General features: G+C 44.7%; 1 pseudogene; it reads left to right on the forward strand.

Annotated features, from left to right (window-relative positions):
- LOC121279417 overlaps positions 1–16,947 on the forward strand; it is a 63,872-nt pseudogene extending 46,925 nt beyond the window's left edge.
- The last annotated feature ends 4,545 nt before the right edge of the window (positions 16,948–21,492 follow it).

A 21,492-nucleotide genomic window follows, 5' to 3' on the forward strand; every position in this document is an offset into this window, starting at 1 on the left:
ATCGTGTTGCTTCCATCTCAAGCGCTGTAAATGTTAACAATCTGACAGCTTGGATAAGGATTGACAGTTACCCACAGTGACGCCCTTAATTAAAAGCGTGCGGCGAGACAGTTAGGTATCAGTAGACTGGCAAACTGCTTGCTGTAACTGTGGGGCATTTGTCTATTTCCCACGTCATCTCCAGAGATCGGCGCATTCCTCTATAAATACCAGCCGAAGTCTGCAAGAGGCAGAAAAGGGCTTCAGATGAGTTTCACTTTCAGAAAGGCTGCTCCTAAGGTAAAGCAAGACTTTTTGAGTCTTTTGAGACGCAGTCAGAATCTGGTATTGCTGCTACCTTGTGAGCAGGAACATTAGGTAGAACTTCCAAAATTCACTGAAACTGTAATACTCTGTAACTGTATCGAGCGGGGCTTATCTTAAACTAAAATAACTTTACGCAAGCTTTGATCCTTTTGTAGTGGTCAATGTACTACGTTTGGAATGAAAAGCAAGTCATATATAAATCCTTCTGCCGGAGAGAGATGGTTTTGATAAACAATGAAATGACAACATCCATTTTCATCCTTGACTAATCTCTTGTCTTGCACAGTAGTTTACATTTGACAGATTCGGTCACTGCTGAATGGCCGTCTAGGTCTCTTGTTCCATGAAAGCCACACATAATTGGCTGACCCCAATTGAATTTTGTACTGTTACTTGCTGGTTTAGCCGATGAACTGGTCCTTTCCCGATATAGATCTTCCTTCAATAAAATGCTTATTTATCTCTTAGCTTCTATTAAAGAGCTGGAATATTTATTCAAGCTATAGATAAGCAATGAGTATCCCAAACTGGATAAAAACAAAAAACGAAAAACTGCGGATGCTGGAAATACAAAACAAAAACAGAATTACGTGGAAAAACTCAGCAGGTCTGGCAGCATCGGCGGAGAAGAAAAGAGTTGACGTTTCGAGTCCTCATGACGCTTCGACAGAACTAGGCGAATCCCAGGAAGGGGTGAAATATAAGCTGGTTTAAGGTGGTGGGGGGGGGGGGGATGTTGGTTGGGTGGGGGGAGAGAAGTGGAGGGGGCTGGTGTGGTTGTAGGCAAAAGCAGTGATAGAAGCAGATCATCAAAAGATGTTACAGACAGCAATACAAAAGAACACATAGATGTTAAAGTTGGTGATATTATCTAAACGAATGTGCTAATTAAGAATGGATGGTAGGGCACTCAAGGTATAGCTCTAGTGGGGGTGGGGGGAGCATAAAAGATTTAAAAAATTTTAAAATAATGGAAATAGGTGGGAAAAAGGAAAATCTATATAATTTATTGGAAAAAAACAAAAGGAAGGGGGAAGAAACAGAAAGGGGGTGGGGATGGAGGGAGGAGGTCAAGACCTAAAGTTGTTGAATTCAATATTCAGTCCGGAAGGCTGTAAAGTGCCTAGTCGGAAGATGAGGTGTTGTTCCTCCAGTTTGCGTTGGGCTTCACTGGAACAATGCAGCAAGCCAAGGATAGACATGTGGGCAAGAGAGCAGGGTGGAGTGTTGAAATGGCAAGCGACAGGGAGGTTTGGGTCATTCTTGCGGACAGACCGCAGGTGTTCTGTAAAGCGGACGCCCAGTTTACGTTTGGTCTCTCCAATGTAGAGGAGACAGCATTGGGAGCAATGAATGCAGTAGACTAAGTTGGGGGAAATGCAAGTGAAATGTTGCTTCACTTGAAAGGAGTGTTTGGGCCCTTGGACGGTGAGGAGAGTGGAAGTGAAGGGGCAGGTGTTACATCTTTTGCGTGGGCATGGGGTGGTGCCATAGGTGGGGGTTGGGGAGTAGGGGGTGATGGAGAAGTGGACCTGGGTGTCCCGGAGGGAACGATCCCTACGAAATGCCGACAGTGGGGGTGAAGGGAAGATGTGTTTGGTAGTGGCATCATGCTGGAGTTGGCGGAAATGGCGGGGGTTGATCCTTTGATTGCGGAGGCTGGTGGGGTGATAAGTGAGGACAAGGGGGACTCTATCATGTTTCTGGGAGGGAGGAGAAGGCATGAGGGTGGATGCGCAGGAAATGGGCCGGACATGGTTGAGGGCCTTGTCAACGACCGTGGGTGGAAAACCTCGGTTAAGGAAGAAGGAGGACATGTCAGAGGAACTGTTTTTGAAGGTAGCATCATCGGAACAGATGCGACGGAGGCGAAGGAACTGAGAGGATGTGATGGAGTCCTTACAGGAAGCGGGGTGTGAGGAGCTGTAGTCAAGGTAGCTGTGGGAGTCGGTAGGCTTGTAATGGATATTGGTGGACAGTCTATCACCAGAGATTGAGACAGCGAGGTCAAGGAAGGGAAGGGAAGTGTCAGAGATGGACCATGTGAAAATGATGGAGGGGTGGAGATTGGAAGCAAAATTTAAAAATTTTTCCAAGTCCTGACGAGAGCACGAAGCAGCACCGAAGTAATCATCGATGTACCGGAGAAAGAGTTGTGGAAGGGGGCCGGAGTAGGACTGGAACAAGGAATGTTCCACATACCCCATAAAGAGACAGGCATAGCTGTGGCCCATGCGGGTACCCATAGCCACACCTTTTATTTGGAGGAAGTGAGAGGAGTTGAAGGCGAAACTGTTCAGTGTGAGAACAAGTTCAGCCAGATGGAGGAGAGTAGTGGTGGATGGGGATTGTTCGGGCCTCTGTTCAAGGAAGAAGCTGAGGGCCCTCAGACCATCCTGGTGGGGGATGGAGGTGTAGAGGGATTGGACGTCCATGGTGAAGAGGAAGCGGTTGGGGCCAGGGAACTGGAAATTGTTGATGTGACGTAAAGTGTCAGAGGAATCACGGATGTAGGTGGGGAGGGACTGGACAAGGGGAGACAGAAGGGAGTCAAGATGACGAGAAATGAGTTCTGTGGGGCAGGAGCAAGCTGACATGATCGGTCTACCGGGACAGTGCTGTTTGTGGATTTTGGGTAGGAGGTAGAAGCGGGCCGTCCGAGGTTGGGTGACTATCAGGTTGGAAGCTGTGAGAGGAAGATCCCCAGAGGAGATGAGGTCAGTGACAGTCCTGGAAACAATGGCTTGATGTTCAGTGGTGGGGTCATGGTCCAGGGAGAGGTAGGAGGAAGTGTCTGTGAGTTGACGCTCAGCCTCCGCGAGGTAGAGATCAGTGCGCCAGACAACAACAGCACCACCCTTATCAGCGGGTTTGATGACAATGTCAGGGTTGGACCTGAGAGAATGGAGTGCAGTAAGTTCAGCGAGAGAGAGATTAGAATGTGTGAGAGGAGCAGAGAAATTGAGACGACTAATGTTGCGCCGACAGTTCTCAATGAAAAGATCAAGAGAAGGTAAGAATCCAGAGGGAGGGGTCCAGGTGGAGGGAGAATATTGGAGGTGGGTGAAAGGATCCATTGAACGGGGAGAGGACTCCTGCCCAAAGAAGTGAGCCCGGAGCCGAAGAAGGCGGAAGAAGAGTTCAGCATTGTGCCGAGCCCGAAATTCATTAAGGTGAGGGCGTAGGGGTATGAAACTAAGTCCTTTGCTGAGCACTGAACGTTCAGCATCGGAGAGGGGAAGGTCAGGGGGTATAGTGAATACACGGCTGGGGCTGGGATTGGAAGATGGGGTGGGGACAGAGGGACAGGCAGGGGTGGAGGGTCCTAGATGGGTGTTGGTGTCGATGAGTTGTTGGAGCTTGCATTCCTTAGCACTTGAGAGAAAGAGAAAAACTTTCCTGTTGAGGCGTCGGATGAGACGAAGAATAAAATGAAACTGGGGGCACGCGCAGCTTTGAAAAATGGTAAGGAGGTGCTGCTGGAGGGAGAGGTCGAGTGTGTTCATATGGCAGCGCATGGCACTGAGTGTGGATCTCAGGATGCGACGGGAACAGCAGTCTGAGAAACGTTTTATGTCCCAGAAATACCTGTAATCCTGGATGGGATCGAAACATGAGGGATGGAATTTCAGTTGAAATCCACGTGGTGCTTGACAAGGTGTTTACTAAAACCCGCTTTCACAGCCGTATCTCCTTTCTCAGTGACTGTCTCTGTCTCCGAATTACCCCACGTGTATTTCAACTGAAATTCCACCCCTCATGTTTAAAACCCACCCAGGATTACAGGTATTTCCGGGACATAAAATGTTTCTCAGACTGCTGTTCCCTTCGCATCCTGAGATCCACACTCAGTGCCATGCGCTGCCATATGAACACACTTGACCTCTCCCTCCAGCAGCACCGCCGTACCCTTTTTCAAAGCAGCGCGTGCCCCCAGTTTCATTTTATTCTTCGTCTCATCCGACGCCTCAACAAGAAACTTTTTCTCTTTCTCTCAAGTGCTAAGGAACACAAGCTCCAACAACTCATCGACACCAACACCCATCTAGGACCCTCCACCCCTGCCTGTCCCTCCGTCCCCACCCCATCTTCCAATCCCAGCCCCAGCCATGTATTCACTATAACTCCTGACCTTCCCCTCTCCGATGCTGAACGTTCAGTGCTCAGCAAAGGACTTAGTTTCATACCCCTACGCCCTCACCTTAATGAATTTCGGGCTCAGCACAATGCTGAACTCTTCTTCCACCATCTTCGTCTCCGGGCTCACTTCTTTGGGCAGGAGTCCTCTCCCCGTTCAACGGATCCTTTCACCCACCTCCAATATTCTCCCTCCACCTGGACCCCTCCCTCTGGATTCTTACCTTCTCTTGATCTTTTCATTGAGAACTGTCGGCGCGACATTAGTCGTCTCAATTTCTCTGCTCCTCTCACACATTCTAATCTCTCTCTCGCTGAACTTACTGCACTCCATTCTCTCAGGTCCAACCCTGACATCGTCATCAAACCCGCTGACAAGGGTGGTGCTGTTGTTGTCTGGCGCACTGATCTCTACCTTGCGGAGGCTGAGTGTCAACTCACAGACACTTCCTCCTACCTCTCCCTGGACCATGAACCCACCACTAAACATCAAGCCATTGTTTCCAGGACTGTCACTGACCTCATCTCCTCTGGGGATCTTCCTCTCACAGCTTCCAACCTGATAGTCACCCAACCTCGGACGGCCCGCTTCTACCTCCTACCCAAAATCCACAAACAGCACTGTCCTGGTAGACTGATCGTGTCAGCTTGCTCCTGCCTCACGGAACTCATTTCTCGTCATCTTGATTCCCTTCTCTCTCCCCTTGTCCAGTCCCTCCCCACCTACATCCGTGATTCCTCTGACACTTTACGTTACATCAACAATTTCCAGTTCCCTGGCACAACCCCTTCCTCTTCACCATGGACGTCCAATCCCTCTACACCCCCATCCGCCACCAGGATGGTCTGAGGGCCCTCAGCTTCTTCCTTGAACAGAGGCCCGAACAATCCCCATCCACCACTACTCTCCTCCGTCTGGCTGAACTTGGTTCTCACACTGAACAGTTTCTCCTTCAACTCCTCTCACTTCTTCCAAATAAAAGGTGTGGCTATGGGTCCCCACATGGGCCACAGCTATGCCTGTCTCTTTATGGGGTATGTGGAACATTCCTTGTTCCAGTCCTACTCCGGCCCCCTTCCACAACTCTTTCTCCGGTACATCGATGATTACTTCGGTGCTGCTTCGTGCTCTCGTCAGGACTTGGAAAAATTTATTAATTTTGCTTCCAATCTCCACTCCTCCATCATTTTTACGTGTTCTATCTCTGACACTTCCCTTCCCTTCCTTGTCCTAGCTGTCGCAATCTCTGGTGATAGACTGTCCACCAATATCCATTATAAGCCTACCGACTCCCACCTTGACTACAGCTCCTCACACTCTGCTTCCTGTAAGGACTCCATCACATTTTCTCAGTTCCTTCGCTTCTGTCGCATCTGTTCCGATGATGCTACCTTCAAAAACAGTTCCTCCGAAATGTCCTCCTTCTTCGTTAACCGCGGTTTTCCACCCACGGTCGTTGACAGGGCCCTCAACTGTGTCCGGCCCATTTCCCGCGCATCCGCCCTCATACCTTCTCCTCCCTCCCAGAAACATGATAGAGTCCCCCTTGTCCTCACTTATCACCCCACCAGCCTTCGCATTCAAAGGATCAACCTCCGCCATTTCCGCCAACTCTAGCATGATGCCACTACAAAACACATCTTCCCTTCACCCCCACTGTCGGCATTTCGTAGGGATCGTTCCCTCCGTGACACCCAGGTCCACTTCTCCATCACCTCCTACTCCCCAACCCCCACCTATGGCACCACCCCATGCCCACGCAAAAGATGTAACACCTGCCCCTTCACTTCCACTCTCCTCACCGTCCAAGGGCCCAAACACTCCTTTCAAGTGAAGCAACATTTCACTTGCGTTTCCCCCAACTTAGTCTACTGCATTCATTGCTCCCAATGCTGTCTCCTCTACATTGCAGAGACCAAACGTAAACTGGGCGACCACTTTGCAGAACACCTGCGGTCTGTCCGCAAGAATGACCCAAACCTCCCTGTCGCTTGCCATTTCAACACTCCACCCTGCTCTCTTGCCCACATGTCTGTCCGTGGCTTGCTGCATTGTTCCAGTGAAGCCCAACGCAAACTGGAGGAACAACACCTCACCTTCCGACTAGGCACTTTACAGCCTTCCGGACTGAATATTGAATTCAACAACTTTAGGTCTTGACCTCCTCCCTCCATCCCCACCCCCTTTCTGTTTCTTCCCCCTTCCTTTTGTTTTTTTCCAATAAATTATATAGATTTTCCTTTTTCCCACCTATTTCCATTATTTTAAAATATTTTTAAATCTTTTATGCTCCCCCCACCCCCACTAGCGTGCCCTACCATCCATTCTTAATTAGCACATTCATTTAGATAATATCAACAACTTTCACACCAATGTGTTCTTTTGTTATGCTGTCTGTGACATCTTTTGATGATCTGCTTCTATCACTGCTTTTGCCTACAACCACACCACCCCCCTCCACTTCTCTCCCCTCACCCAACCCCACCCCCCCCCCCCCACCACCTTAAACCAGTTTATATTTCACCCCTTCCTGGGATTCGCCTAGTTCTGTCGAAGGGTCTTGAGGACTCGAAACGTCAACTCTTTTCTTCTCCGCCGATGCTGCCAGACCTGCTGAGTTTTTCCAGTTAATTCTGTTTTTATCCCAAACTGGATGTCTTGTGTGATCACATTTACTAATTGAGATTATATAGAATGATATGAAGGTTTTAGGCATGTTTGAATGAAGACATGCATTTTCCTTCGAGTATCTGGGCTGAGTATATGTTGTATTCTCCCTTATATTTGCAGCTCATGGCGTTACTGTGGAGGTGTCACTGCCTGGTGGCGGTCTTGTGTGCCACCTTCATGGGGGTCGGGGCGGACTGTGACCAGGACTGCGCTTACTGTGCCTACCATCTGGCTGGTCATCTGACAAGAGTTTAACCCGCTGGTGAGTTTAAACACCCCCAAAAATCAGACGAAACATCTACCGTTACACACATACATCTCCACCATTAGGAATCCCAAGTTGTGACACCCAAAGGCCAATGTGAAGTTTATGTTTTCGACCAAAAACCGGCTGTGTGAAGTCCCTTGTATCCTTATATAAAAACAAAAAACTGCAGATGCTGGAAATCCAAAACAAAAACAGAATTACCTGGAAAAACTCAGCAGGTCTGGCAGCATCGGCGGAGAAGAAGAGTTCTGTGGAAGGGTCATGAGGACTCGAAACGTCAACTCTTTTCTTCTCCGCCGATGCTGCCAGACCTGCTGGGTTTTTCCAGGTAATTCTGTTTTTGTTTCACTTGTATCCTTGATCCAGTCTCTGACCAGGCTTCCGCAATCCAAGCTTTAGCTTAATACAACATTATGGAAAAGCCGGCGTCTAAAGTAGTTGGGAGTTCTTAGGAAGTCAAGCATTTAAAGACTGACTTTCATATTAACTTGTTTTAAGTGTAATTTGTTTTAAGCAAAGCCGTGTGGTCAATCTGAACACTGCAGGCGTTTGTATAGCAGCTATGTTCATGGGTTAGGGGTGAGGGGGCATCGATGGGGAGAATGAACGGCACTCGGGTAAAGTGAGCGCGGGGTCCAGAAAACTTGGGACGGGGAGTGAGAAAGAGTCGGGAAAGAAACAGAGAGGACACGACTGAAAGATAAGACTGAGGCGGACAGACAGCATCGCGCAGTTCTACAATCAGCGTAGCGATTACTGGTCAAAGCTTTTCCTCCGTTCTTGCAACGCCACGGTTATCTGTTAAACGCTATCCCGCCGGTTCCTTGATGTTCCTAAAGCCAGACACAAAAGAAAGAAAAGCCTCCAGTAACACTTGAGGCAAAACTGGATCCTTCCGAAAATGCCACCAGCGCCAGCTACCGCGGGCTGGGACTAACTGCACTAAATGCTCCGGTAAATGCCGCGCAGTTCAACAATCCGCGCAGGCACCCCGGACAAGTGTAGCAGTTCGGCTTTCTCATTCTAATTATCATTAGTCTTGTCTCGCAAGAATTTTTTAAGAACTCACTTAAACGTTAGAAGTGAATAAAGATGGACAGTGGACCTGGCAATTAGCCCATGAGAATCGATTTAGGTAGATTCCCCGGACATGTACATAGAAACTAGGGAGTGAATATTACTCTTGGATAAATCGCTTCTCCTACTCCAGTCTCCCAGTAATTCCAGATTCAGGTTGTTGTATCGAAGAGTGGGAGGAATTTTATTGTATTCCTCGCCACAAACTCTCGACTAGCTTCAGGCTCAGTTTTGAGAAAAGCAGTATTCAGTCTGGAATACAATGGGCATTTTTAAATAAGACAGTCATAGGGGTCTAAATTCAATACTGTCATCGTGGAAAAAGCGTTGATGATACCTTCGGCCGTTTGGTTCCCTTGTGTTTCGAGTGCTGAGCCGCAATGCATGAGCCACAGTTTGCTCCAAAGGCTCGATGCTTGGCCGAGTGTTCATCCGCAGACTGCCCCTAAGATAGTTTCAGAATGATTTTGCTAGGCTATCCTACCAGGGGTGCCCAGCAAAGACCAGGCAGCAGAACCAACCATTGGTCTCACAGTGCTGCAAGGTTGCCCTCAACGAATGGTTGACGCGTGGCACCTAAAGATGAGGTGGAACAGCAAATCAATTAATTCAAGAGTATATCTTTCTCTCCACAAATGCATAAAATTATATATTGTGCACAGAATTTATTAACATAAAGATGAGAATATTTGTACATGTCGCCTGGAGAACAGGAAGCCCCGGAAACACGCAGCAGATCAGTCAGCGGCTTTGGAGAAAAGAGATGCTTCAATATTTCCTGAAGCAGTTCGTGAAAACCTTTCAGCAAAACGTTGAATTGCCTTCTCTCCACAGGTGCTGACTGACCAAGTGAGTTTCCAGAATTTTTTCTTTCTTTCAGATTTCCAGCATTTGTAGAGTTTTTGTGCCAGCTTATGAAGCTTCCCTAATCCTTTTACAGCACAGAAATGCTACTGAAATTCAAAGTTCGAGCTATCGTTGTCAATAGGTTTCAATTACCGACAAACTTGTTTGTCATCAGTTTGTCGATTCAGTTTTGTCATCATCATGTCTGCAGCAAAAACAAGACGGATATGAAACCTAGATGTTTCTAATAAATAGCAATTAATAGACATAAAGGGGCACACTGGTCCTAGAGACCGTGAAAGGGCCTGAGTTATGTTTCACGAGCATGGACTTTGCCAGCTTCGGCCTTGAAGAGGAATTCCAATAATCAGCATCTATTAGTGATACACACCATATTCACTTCCGCACAGCAGCAGACGCGGAACACCCGAATATACAGATTGTACTTGTATTTGTCTGTGGAGGGCACACACAAACAAGAGATCTTGATATTTTGTCAATTTAGTTTTTTTTAAATTAAAAGAAATGCATTATTTGTTAGGAACGTTTGTTCGAGTAAATATGGTGCCAGATGCGAAATTGTTCCACCACATTCCAGTCTGTCTGGAGTAATCCTCTAGCAGGGCGCAAACAATATGAGTAGGTGGTAAAGTATAGGAATTGTGGCAATATTCCGCTGGCCATGTGTACTTGAAAGATAATATTGTTCAAGAAGTGATGTTGGAAGGCAATCTGGCTGCAGTTATCAAAGTGGAAATCATCATTTTCTGGGGTATTGACACAAACAACAAGCAAGGAGATGATTGCAGTACTGATATGTTGTCCACTGACTTTGCGACACGTTTCTTAGTTATGGAAATGTAGCAGAAACCGGTGGAGTGGTCGACGCACATATACAACAATTGTATAGAAACAAAAAACTGCGGATGCTGGAAATCCAAAACAAAAACAGAATTACCTGGAAAAACTCAGCAGGTCTGGCAGCATCGGCGGAGAAGAAAAGAGTTGACGTTTCGTGTCCTCATGACCCTTCAACAGAACTAGGTGAATCCAAGGAGAGGGGTGAAATATAAGCTGGTTTCAGTTGGGGTGGGGGGGGGGGTGGTTGGGTGCGGGGAGAGAAGTGGTGGTGGGGGTGGTGGTGTGGTTGTAGGGACAAGCAAGCAGTGATAGGAGCAGATAATCAAAAGATGTCACAGACAAAAGAACAAAAGAACACAGAGGTGTTGAAGTTGGTGATATTATCTAAACGAATGTGCTAATTAAGAATGGATGGTAGGGCACTCAAGGTATAGCTCTAGTGGGGGTGGGGGGGCATAAAAGATTTAAAAATAATGGAAATAGGTGGGAAAAGAAAATCTATATAAATTATTGGAAAAAAAACAAAAGGAAGGGGGAAGAAAGAGAAAGGAGGTGGGGATGGAGGAGGGAGCTTAAGACCTAAAGTTGTTGAATTCAATATTCAGTCCGGAAGGCTGTAAAGTGCCTAATCAGAAGATAAGGTGCTGTTCCTCCAGTTTGCGCTGGTCTTCACTGGAACAATGCAGCAAGCCAAGGACAGACATGTGGGCAAGAGAGCAGGGTGGAGTTTTAAAATGGCAAGCGACAGGGACGTTTGGGTCATTCTTGCGGACAGACTGCAGGTGTTCTGCAAAGCGGTTGCCCAGTTTACATTTGGTCTCTCCAATGTAGAGGAAACCGCATTGGGAGCAACGAATGCAGTAAACTAATTTGGGGGAAATGCAAGTGAAATGCTGCTTCACTTGAAAGGAATGTTTGGGCCCTTGAACGGTGAGGAAAGAGGAAGTGAAGGGGCAGGGGACATCTTTTGTCTGGGCATGGGGTGGTGCCATAGGTGGGGGTTGGGGAGTAGGGGGTGATGGAGGAGTAGACCCTAACATGAAAACATCAAAGAAACATGATAGCGTCCCCCTTGTCCTCACTTATCACCCCACCAGCCTCCGCATTCAAAGGATCATCCTCCGCCATTTCCGCCAACTCCAGCATGATGCCACCACCAAATACATCTTCCCTTCACCCCCGCTGGAGGCCTTCCATAGGGATTGTTCCCTCTGGGACACCCTGGTCCACTCCTCCATCAACCCATACTCCTCAACCCCCTCCTATGGCACTTCCCCATGCCCACACAAAAGATGTAACACCTGCCCCTTCACTTCCACTCTCCTTACCGTCCAAGGGCCCAAACACTCCTTTCAAGTGAAGCAGCATTTCACTTGCATTTCCCCCAAATTAGTCTACTGCATTTGTTGCTCCCAATGCAGTCCGCTCTACATTGGAAAGACCAAATGTAAACTGGGCGACCGCTTTGCAGAACACTTGTGGTCAGTCCACAAGAATGACCCAAACCTCCCTGTCGCTTGCCATTTTAACACTCCACCCTGCTCTCTTGCCCACATGTCTGTCCTTGGCTTGCTGCATTGTTCCAAACTGGAGGAACAGCACCTCATCTTCTGACTAGGCACTTTACAGCCTTCCGGACTGAATATTGAATTCAACAACTTTAGGTCTTGAGCTCCCTCCTCCATCCCCACCCCTTTTCTCTTTCTTCCCCCTTCCTTTTGTTTTTTTCCAATAATTTTTATAGATTTTTCTTTTCCCACCTATTTCCATTATTTTTAAATCTTTTATGCCCCCCCCCCACCCCACTAGAGCTATACCTTGAGTGCCCTACCATCCATTCTTAATTAGCACATTCGTTTAGATAATATCACCAACTTCAACACCTCTGTGCTCTTTTGTTCTTTTGTCTGTGACATCTTTTGATTATCTGCACCTATCAGTGCTTGCTTGTCCCTACAACCACACCACCCCCCTCCACTTTTCTCCCCCCACCAACCCCCCACCTTAAACCAGCTTATATTTCACCCCTCTCCTTGGATTCACCTAGTTCTGTTGAAGGGTCATGAGGACTCGAAACGTCAACTCTTTTCTTCTCCGCCGATGATGCCAGACCTGCTGAGTTTTTCCATATACAATTGTATCAGTGTCACAACATTGAAATAGCAGGAAGAATGGTGTCTGGAAATCGTATTTTTCTACATCTGACTTGTACCTTTTCAATTGAAAACTGTTATTTTAAGTTCTAAATTCCCTGCATATAAATTATCGTGATGAGAATTAAAAGGCCCGCTACGACTTTCAAGGGATGGGCAATAAATGCCAGCAATGCCGTTGGGGCGGGGGCGTCCCCCACCCCCCAAGAACGACAGCGATGTTCATTGGCATTGTACTCGACATTCAGACTCAGAAATGTGGGGTAATTTCTGGAATAGGAGTAAAGCGGGATGCTAAAAAGTGTATAATGTGGACTTAGCGCGGACAGTGTCTGGGATTGTTTCGTATTTATTGCACGGAAACATTACTCACCAGATGAAGGGGTTGTTTATGTCCATACATTAATGTGCCTGAAACGGACGAAGTCATTAGCAGTTTTCCAAAAGTCGTTTCTGTTTAATAAGGTGAAAAAAATAAAGGGGAAATTACAATTAATCAAGGGTTGAAGCAACCATCTTAGTCTTTACTGGTAAACCAACCTGTTGGATGTTTGCATTTACGCAACTTCAGTGACAAGCGAGCTTTTCGTGTAAAGGATTCGACTGCGCCGCTGTATGGATAAAAGACAGAATTGAAGAGCCAGGATTTATGCTGAGCATTGAAGAAAAGCCTTGTTCGTCCTAATGGTGTACGAGCAGCGTCGGCTGATTGTGCATAACTATTTTACAATTTCAGTTTTCTAAATAAACATTAGCCCGCAGTTCTATACTGGGCCTTAATACCTTTCCTTAGTGGTCAACTTGTTGGGGGGACAAACCGGCAGAAATCGTGTCGAGAAATTCTGTCCAATTTTCAGGACATACAATTGTTTTAACTAAAGGGCAATTGTTTACTTACTTAAGACAAATAACAATATTTAATGCAGGACTCAAAGCAGTTTTCCAAAATATAATGAAGTTAAATATGCCACGCCACGATTGTGTGATGCCTATACTTGAAACTGGGTTGTATCCGCAACTCTAGAGAACTAGATTCCAGAACTGTATATTCACTATCTTTCTCGCTGTTCTAAACATAGATTTTGTGAATTTCTGGGCGAAGGGATTTAGTATTAGGAAATTAAACACTTTGCAGTACTTATGGTAATACGGGTTAGATAATACCCCAGCATGTCTTAACCCCCAACCACAGAAAAATATCCCTGCTGAACCAGTGCAATACTTCATTCCCATCCTTATCAGAGTCCTGAGTCAGATTGTCATTTAGAGTCAATGTGTGTCATTTTCTTAGGAACCAGATTTAAATGATCAAATCTCATTTTACATAAAACTTTTACAGTCAGCAAACTTTCATCTCATTAGTGTAGGCTGGATTCCAATCCAGGACATTTAGCCAACTGCATGGCCAGTTAAAAGAAAATCAAAAAATGTGGTGCATGTAAAAATTATTTGAAAATAAAAGATATTTAATGGAATCTAGGACAACAGTTATTTGGAAAGTTTCAGATAGCATCAGATGAGAGCAGTCATCCGAATCCCAGGGCAACAGAGTGTGAAATTACCCATAGGTATTCATTTTCTCTTATCACATTTCCTGTAGTTAATACGAGTTTTTTTATTCAGTTCAATGTATATACCTGTTTTTTATTAAACACCCTGTACCAAATTGGACATTGATAGGATACAGTTAAACAATGGTGAAGTTGTTACTAAGGAATTTATAGCCATCAGCCAACCAATGGGATTTTATGTAGCCATAATCTGCAGTTAGATACCTAGAAAAGAAAGTTAATGTGGTCTTAGAAGGAAATAGGTCTAGTTGGATTAGCTAAACAAAATCACTGGATGGTGGCACCTATGCCCTGCTTTTACAGGATCAGCTTATAATTTTGTTTTGTTGCATAACTTTATCCAGAAGAAAAAAAAAATTCAATTAGCCCTGAATATAAAAGAGAAATGATCAGAGTTACAACTACTTTTACAGGTTATGCATGATCCTAAAATGTCCAAGCAAAACTCTGATGGCAATTTCTTTTGTTCCCAGGTGACACTGGCAAGATTGCATTTATTACCCATCCCTAGCCACCCTGAAAAGCTGGTTGTGGGTCAGCTCTTTGTGGTGACTGTGTTCCCAAGGCATTGCTGCTCTCGGAGCTTGTGAAATTTCAGAGAATGTTTTATGGAGTTGGCTGTCTGCTGAATTTGGATGAAGTAGTTAAATTATATCACAAAACAATGTAATAAAATTGCTATAGTATGTATTATATAGAACTAAATTCCATTACTCCTCACACCATCACATATGGCAAGGGAGTTGTAATGGATTTTACAGCACTAAAATATAGGATAAAAGCAAAATACTGGATGCTGGAAACTTGGAAATAAAAACAAAAAGTGCTGGAAATGCTCAGCAGATCTGGTACCATCTGTGGAGCGGGAAATAGAACTAACATTTCAAGTCATGAATGACTCAATTCTACAGAACTGAAGGAAGGTATGCTATTGAAAGAGGGAGGGGAGAGATTAAATATTTTCTTTATTCTTTCATGGGATTTGAGTGTCACTGGTCAGCTTTTGTTGCCCATCCCTAATTGTCCTTTCAGAGCACAGTTAAGAGTCAAACTGCATTGCTGCTGGTCTGGGGTCGTATGTAGGTCAGGCTAGGTAAGGACAGCAGATTTCCTTCCCTAAAGGACATTAGTGAACCATACCACAATCAATGATTGTTTCATGATCACTATCACTGAGACTAGATTTATATTCTTGATCTATTAACTGAATTTAAATTCCACCACCTGCTGTGGTGGAATTTGAGCCTATATTTGGAGAGCATTAGGCTGGATCGCTGGGTTAGTACTCCAGTGACATTAACACTATGCCACGATCTTCCCATCAATGACAAAAATGACATGGAACAAAAGGCAAAGGGAGTGGTAATGGGTGTAGTAAGGAAACAAAACATTTGTTGAGAGTGATGTGAATGGCAGAATAATGAACAGCTCCATCCAAAAGCAAAAACATGAGAAACAAGATTCAGACAGGCACATGGCAAAAAAAAACAATCAAAAGAGGGAACAGATTTCATGGTGCGAAAATGTTGAACTCAGTTTTGAGCCTAGAAGGCTGTAAAGTGCCTAATCGGAAGATGAGGTGCTGTTCCTCGAATTCCTCTTCCAATTAGGCACTTTACATCTTTCTCAACTCAACATTGAGTTTAATCATTTCAGACATGAACTCTGTCCTCAAATTTGATCGGTTTTTTGCCATGTGCCGGTCTGAAAATTGTTTTTCATGTTTTTGCTTTTGGGTGGAGCAGTTCAATATTCTGCCATTCACAATCATCCTGGATAAATGCTTTGCCATTTGATCCCTCCTGCCCTCTGCCCTCTCCCAGACCTTCACTTTTGTTCCCCATCCCACTCCCCCATTTTCAATGGCATAACACCCATCACATTTCAATCCTCCTTCAGTTCTGAAAAGTCATAATTGACTCAAAACATAGGGCGGAATTTTACGGCCCCTCCTGCCAGTGGTACTTTCCAGTTCCGCCAAAATCAAAGGACTTTTTAACGGCTCGCTGCATTTTCTGGCCATGCCCCTGCCACGACGGGCCATAAAATTCTGCCCATTTATCTGTTTCTCTCTCCTCAGATGCTGTCAGGCCAGCTGTTCTGTTATAACTAAAATATAGGAACCTGTTGGACCATTGATGTCTCCTTCACCTGTTTGACTGTGATGTTGCTTCTCAGTATAAACTGCCCATCCTTTGATCTATAAATGTTATTTTCTTTCAGAGTTGCACATTAGAGTGTGAAGGTAAGCTGCCACCAGGAAAGACATGGGGAATGTGTAAGGAGCTGGAGGAAGTCAACAAACACCATGATGACAGTAAAAGTTCTCCTGAGAGTGACAGGGAAAAGGAAGAGCAACACTTGCTTTTGAGCAAAAAGTATGGTGGCTTCATGAAGCGTTATGGAGGCTTCATGAAAAAAGCAAACAGTAGTGATACATATATTTCCGAAGCTGACGATGAAAATAAAGGAAGAGAGATACTAAATAAAAGATATGGAGGGTTTATGAAGAAGGACATTGAAAGCCCTTCTACAGTAGATTCTGCTGACATTCTGAGAGAGCTGCTAAACTTAAATGATCTCAATGAACGGAAGCATAACTTGGACTAGAGCGATTCTGAAAACCGTAGTGAGGTCATGAAGCGCTATGGAGGATTCATGAACGGATTCAAGAGAAGCCCTGAATTAGAAGATTTGACAGAATTGCATAAAAGATATGAGGGCTTCATGAGAAGATTTGGTAAACCAGATTACCAGAAAAGATATGGTGGATTTATGAAACGTTGGAATGACGCTCTCGTTCCTTCTGATGAAGATGGTGAAATTTATTCCAAAGAAGTCCCTGAACTTGAAAAGAGATATGGTGGCTTTATGAGAATTTAGACATACAATCAGAAAGACTGTCCCTGTTCTCGTATTTAAGCGTACTGTGTTGCTTCGAACGTACAGGTGGTTTTTACTGTTTAGTCCAACAAGAATAGGCGACCTGCAACCTACATCTTACATGCAGATCTATGTCGCCTTTAGTCAAGATGAGATTGTCAAAATTAATTGTATGCCTTCTTTGTGCATTCTCGAACTGTTAACTGTTGTCTAATTAACTGTAAAACGAAGAATGATCTCAACTGCCTAGTTGTACATATTCAAATAAATATAACCGCAAAATGATATTTAAACTCTTGTGTTTTTATTTATATTTGCTCTTTTATTCAAGTTACCAAGTGTGGGCTGGATTTTACAGCACCCTGCCATGCGTTTTTTGGCGAGGGAGGCACATAAAATAACAACGGTACCCAACCCACTATCTTCCCCCACTCCCAACCTGTCCCCCATATTGTGTTAGGTGGACAGGTGCTGAATTCGGCAAGCTGCCCACCATATTTAAAAAATAAATAAAGGTCAATCGAGCTTGTTAAAAGGTCAATTGACCAAGATATTACGCTGCCTATGCCGTAATACGGTTGACGTGAGCAGGTGGGCAAGAGCAGGCAGTGCATCATTTGAGGCCAGGTTGAACAACAGTGGGATGTAAGGGGGTTCATCATTCAGGGGGTGCCCCGTATGCATCTGGGCAAGACCCCTAAGATGTCACATCCCACCACCCTTCATTCCTCACCACCTGCCCTCCAAAACCTGGCTTCCCAAACATCTCTCCACAGGCTTTCAGATCCCTCTCCGCTCTAAAGGTCCAGGACTTGTCTGTCTCCAGCAGGCAATGCTCTTGTTCCTCCTTGCAGTCCTGGCAGTGCCCACTATTGATCTCTGGCACTGTCAGATTGGCCAGCAGCTCTCAAAGGTGGGATTTCTTCCCACTAAGGGGCAGAAGTCTCACTCTCACTTACTTGAGCCCACCAGCAGCAAGTTATGGCTCCAGGGCAGGCTTCTTTCTGGCGCATCAGCTACCAATCAACTTTCCTTCCTGCCTTGTAAAGTCCAGCCCTATATTTTAACAATGAAACCTCATAATTAGTTCCACATTTCAATTTTTTTTCCCACAATTGGGCATCACTCATATAAATTTTTTGTTGCTCAATAAAAAACTGCCAATTGATGAATGGCTGCCAATATAATCCACAATTAGTATACAGTTCCTTAAACTTACCATCTTAATGTAAGAAACCATATATTCTCACGACTCACTGGGGATAGTGTGCTGTAATATCAAGCCCCACTGTTCACCGAGACATGACAAATGTGGAAAATTTGATCAAACCACCAGATTGCCCCAATTCTACCCAACTGTTTAATTTAGGTTAACAGAATACAGGCACCAGGTTTGTAAACTTAATAAGTAAATAACTGTTTATTGAACAAATTGTCATTAACTCGTGGCAAAAGAAAGAAATATGAACTGCTAACTTCTAACACTGTAACTTAAGCTCTAGCCTCTTCTTATATCCCTATGTATGCACACACACACACAAACACACACAAGATACATAAGACACACAAAACATGAATTTTGAGGGCGGGATAAAATAGTTCAAAGCACCAATCCGGAGTATAGGATTCGATGGGTTGATTTTGATCGATGACTTCCAAATTCCCTTCAGCTCTTGTTGATGACACAAGGTGGTCTTCCAGCACTTTCAGTATTTAGTTCACTGGTTGACAACTTGCTTTTCAATGTCTCTAACAGTGGTTTACCCCTTTTCCTTTTTACAGGGGTTTCCTCATAGAGGGAGAGCAGGCTATAGAGATATAAGGAAAAGAGATTTTAAATGTTTTCTCTTTGCAGGCCAGCAGCTTTCTGCTGCATTGCTACCACACAAAACCCTGGTCAGGAGCCAATTAAAATACTGTTATCAAGCATCACCCTTGGTCCATGACTCCTTTCCAGCACCATCCTGTCTTTCATGGCATTCTCTGTTCTAGGACTGCAACATTGTGTATATCTCTCATCCTGTTCCAGTGGACATGTCATTTAAACTGCAGCCATTGTACTTCTAATCCACAGTCTAGCAGAAAATAAAAATATATGTTCTTTAATATATGTTCTTTAGAACAGTCCAACAGACATAAAAAGATATGTCCCTTACCTGCCTCCACCCTTAAAAGAGATGAAACACCATTTCAAAAATGCATTTCATCACAAGGTATGTGACACATGGACAACAAAACATGAGATTTACTTTCATTCATCCTTCCTCCCCCTTATACAATCTTCAGCATTTCTTACCCCTTTAACTTATTTTAATATTTTACACCCGGGACAATGCATCCTCAATCACATTAGCTTTACTGACAATGTGAACAATCTTTACATTGAATGGTTGAAACAATAGACTCCCACTAAACAGTCTCGCATTTCGAGTTTTAAACTTTTCAATGAATGCCAGCGGATTATGGTCAGTGGAGATTAATGTTTCTTTGTTATCGTGTTGGACATATGATTAAAAGTGTTAAAGAGACAACAACAATGCTAGAGTTTCTTTTTCTACTGTAGAATACTTGCTCTGATATGAGAACACAGTAGTTTCGTATTGGCTAATCATAAGACCATAAGACCATAAGACATACGAGCAGAAATTAGGCCATTCGGCCAATCGAGTCTGCTCCGCCATTCAATCATGGCTGATACGTTTCTCAACCCCATTCTCCCGCCTTCTCCCCGCAACCTTTAACCCCTTTTCCAACCAAGAACCTATCTATCTCAGTCTTAAATACACTCAATGACCTGGCCTCCACAGCCTTCTGTGGCAATGAATTCCATAGATTCACCATTCTCTGGCTAAAGAAGTTTCTCCTCATCTCTGTTCTAAAAGGTCTTCCCTTTACTCTGAGGCTGTGCCCTTGGGTCCTAGTCTCTCCTACTAATGGAAACATCTTCCCCACATCCACTCTATCCAGGCCGTTCAGTATTCTGTAAGTTTCAATCAGATCCCCCCTTATCATTCTAAACTCCATCGAGTATAGACCCAGAGTCCTCAAACGTTCCTCATATGTTAGGCCTTTCATTCCTGGGATCATTCTCGTGAACCTCCTCTGGATGCTCTCAAGGGCCAGCACACCCTTCCTGAGATATGGGGCCCAAAATCGCTCACAATTTTCTAAATGTGGTCTGACCAGAGCCTTATAAAGCCTCAGCAGCACATCCCTGCTTTTATATTCTAGTCCTCTCAAAATAAATGCCAACATTTCATTTGCCTTCCTAACTAACGACTCAACCTGCAAGTTAACCTTAAGAGAATCCTGGACTAGGACTCCCAAGTCCCTTTGCACTCCAGATTTCTGAATTCTCTCCCCATTTAGAAAATAGTCTATGCCTCTATTCTTCCTGCCAAAGTGCATGACCTCACACTTGCCCACGTTGTATTCCATCTGCCACTTCTTTGCCCATTCTCCTAACCTGTCCAAATCCTTCTGCAGCTTCCCCGCCTCCTCAATACTACCTGTCCTTCCACATATCTTTGTATCATCTGCAAATTTAGCCAGGATGCCCTCAGTTCCTTCATCTAGATCATTAATGTATAAAGTGAAAAGTTGTGATCCCAACAATGACCCCTACGGAACTCCACTAATCACTGGCCGCCATGCTGAGAAGGATCCCCTTATCCCCACTCTCTGCTTCCTGCCAGTCAGTCAACCTTCTATCCATGCTAGTACCTTGCCTCTAATACCATGGGATCTTATCTTACTGAGCAGCCTCCTGTGTGGCACCTTGTCAAAGGCCTTCTGGAAGTCCAAGTAGATAACATCCATTGGCTCTCCTTTGTCTAATCTACTCGTTACCTCCTCAAAGAATTCTAACAGGTATGACCTCCCCTTGATGAAACCATGCTGACTTTGCCCAATTTTACAATGCACTTACAAGTATTCTGAAATCTCATCCTTAGTAATGGACTCTAAAATCTTACCAACAACCAAGGTCAGGCTTATCGACCTGTAATTTCCCATCTTTTGCCTCACTCCCTTGTTAAACAGGGGGTTACATTAGCAATTTTCCAGTCCTCTGGGACCCTCCCTGACTCCAGTGATTACTGAAAGATCGCCACTAACACATCCACTATCTCTTCAGCTATCTCCTTCAGAATTCTGGGGTGTAATCCATCTGGTCCAGGTGATTTATCCACCTTCAGACCTTTCAGTTTTCCTAGCACCTTCTCCTTGGTAATGGCCACCATACTCAGCTCTGCCTCCCGACTCTCTTGAACTATGGGGATGTCACTTGTCTCTTCCACCGTGAAGACTGATGCAAAGTACCTATTCAGTTCCTCTGCCATTTCTTTGTTCCCCACTACTACTTCTCCAGCGTCATTTTCCAATGGCCCAATGTCCACTTTTGCCTCTCTCTTACCCTTTATATATCTAAAAAAGCTCTTGCAATCTTCTTTTATATTACTGGTTACTTTACCCTCATATTTAATCTTCTCCCTCCTTATTTCTTTCTTGGTTGTCCTCTGTTGGTCTTTGTAGGCTTCCCAATCCCCTGGTTTCCCACTGCTCTTCGCCACATTGTATGCTTTCTCTTTAGCTTTTATGCTGTCCCTGACTTCCCTTGTCAGCCATGGTTGCCTTGTCCTCCCTTTAGTATGCTTCTTCTTCCTAGGGATGAATTTTTGCTGTGTCTCCTAAATTACACTTGCTGCAGATGTGGTCACT

This window comes from Carcharodon carcharias, chromosome 6 (genome assembly GCF_017639515.1).
Source record: "Carcharodon carcharias isolate sCarCar2 chromosome 6, sCarCar2.pri, whole genome shotgun sequence".
NCBI lineage: Eukaryota > Metazoa > Chordata > Chondrichthyes > Lamniformes > Lamnidae > Carcharodon > Carcharodon carcharias.